Below are 1843 nucleotides of genomic sequence, written 5' to 3' on the forward strand. Positions count from 1 at the left end.
CTCCTAAGTCTCCTGGTCTTATTAGTGTGGATTTGTGAAGCAAGTGTCTAGTGGCACAGTCCTGAGAGGGATTCAGCTGCAGGCCAAAATTAGCCCAAGCCTCTACCCTTCTGGGGCCACCTGTTAAGATGCAGCAAGCAATCCACAGATGCTGTGCTTATAGTTGCCTCAAAAAGCCACGCCAGAAAACAAGACCAGCTGCCACTAGTGTGAGTCTTGTTACTGCTTAACAAGGAGCACCTGACTCGCTGAGGATATACCTGGATGTGGCTTGGGTGGGGCTGCAAGTTGGGGGAGGCAGGGTTTCAGGAAATCCTGGACGGGGCATTCTATGTTATCCAGTTTGATGACGTCAGGTCTATGGTAGCACATTGGTATGGGGGAGGGCTCAACAGGGAACAATGGACGCCTCCGGCACTTACGTACAGAGCAAGTCTCGCTTCGGCCCTTGCTCCGACAATGTCTCCCTATAAGTCCCTGGTGCCTGCTGCGTGCAGCTGAATCGGCACTGGTGCTCAGAGTGAGCAGGTCTGTCACCATGAAAATTGAGTTGTATGAGTTTTCATAAATTTTAGATTTTAATCCTTTATCAGATGTATCAGTGGCAGTTATCTTCTCTCATTCAGTAGGTTGTCTTTTTGTTTTGTGAAAGGTTTCCTTTGCTGTGCAAAAACTTTTTAGTTTGATGTAGTTTCATTTGTTTATTTTTTTCTCTTGCTTCCCTTGCCTGAGAAAATATTTAAAAAAGATTCCTCTGTTTTTAATATAGAACTATCTTCCTTTAATTTTTTATGATCGTTGATTATTTTTCCTTTCCCATTGCTGTTGCAAATGGAAATTTTTTCCACCACATATTAGAAATAATACTTATTTGATATATAAAGGCTATTGATTTTTGTGTTATTTTTATATTGCTACCTTCTTAAACTTGTTTTTATTATTTGTATTTGTTTTAATATTAATTTTCTTGGGTTTTTCAGATATATTATCAACTATAATATAATTTTACCTCTTCCCTTTCTATTTTTATGCCTCTAATTATTTTCTTTTTACTGGTTAATACCTCCATACAATGCTAAACACACTCTTCTATTTCAAACCTAATATTGACAACTTATCTCACCTTGCATCAGCTAGGTTTATTTTTAAGGCCTCAGTCTGATGTTAAGTTGGGGGACAATCTGGTGACTTTTTAAAAATTTAATTTTATTAGTTTCAAGTATACAGTACATTGGCGAGACATTTATATAGTTTATAAAACAATTCCCCTAATTGCTCTTTCTTAGTCTGGTGACTTTTTAAAGTGGGATTAAGTTTAGGGAATGCAGAATCCAAATGTGGATTGTCCCTAGAATGTCTAAAAATGCTCTGTGAACATTCAACTGGCGATAGTCAACATGCAGGCGTGTTCTGATCCACTGTGTTCTAAGCCTCTTAATATCTCACTGAAGACCTTTCTGATGCCTATTCTGCTGTTACTGGGTATAGTGTTCTATAAATATGAACTAAGTCAAGTTGGTTAGTAGTATTGCTTAGATTTATATCTTTGCAGATTTTGTCTACTTGCTCTACTGATTACAAAGGGAGGAATGTTTATCTCCAAGTTTAACTGTAGATTTTGTCTATTTTTTCCTTTAAATTTTATTCAGTTTTGTTTTATGTATTTTGGGCTCTATAGTTAGGTATATAAATATTTAGAGTAGTTATATCTTCTTGGAGAATTGACCTTTTTGTTATTATGTAATGTGCCTTCTTATTGCTAATAATTTTCCCTGTTCTGAAATCTACTCTGCCTGATATTAATATAGCTATCCCAGTTTTTATTTATTTTTTTATTTATTTT

The sequence above is a fragment of the Pteropus alecto genome, unplaced genomic scaffold (genome assembly GCF_000325575.1).
Source record: "Pteropus alecto unplaced genomic scaffold, ASM32557v1 scaffold77, whole genome shotgun sequence".
NCBI classification, from domain to species: Eukaryota; Metazoa; Chordata; class Mammalia; order Chiroptera; family Pteropodidae; genus Pteropus; species Pteropus alecto.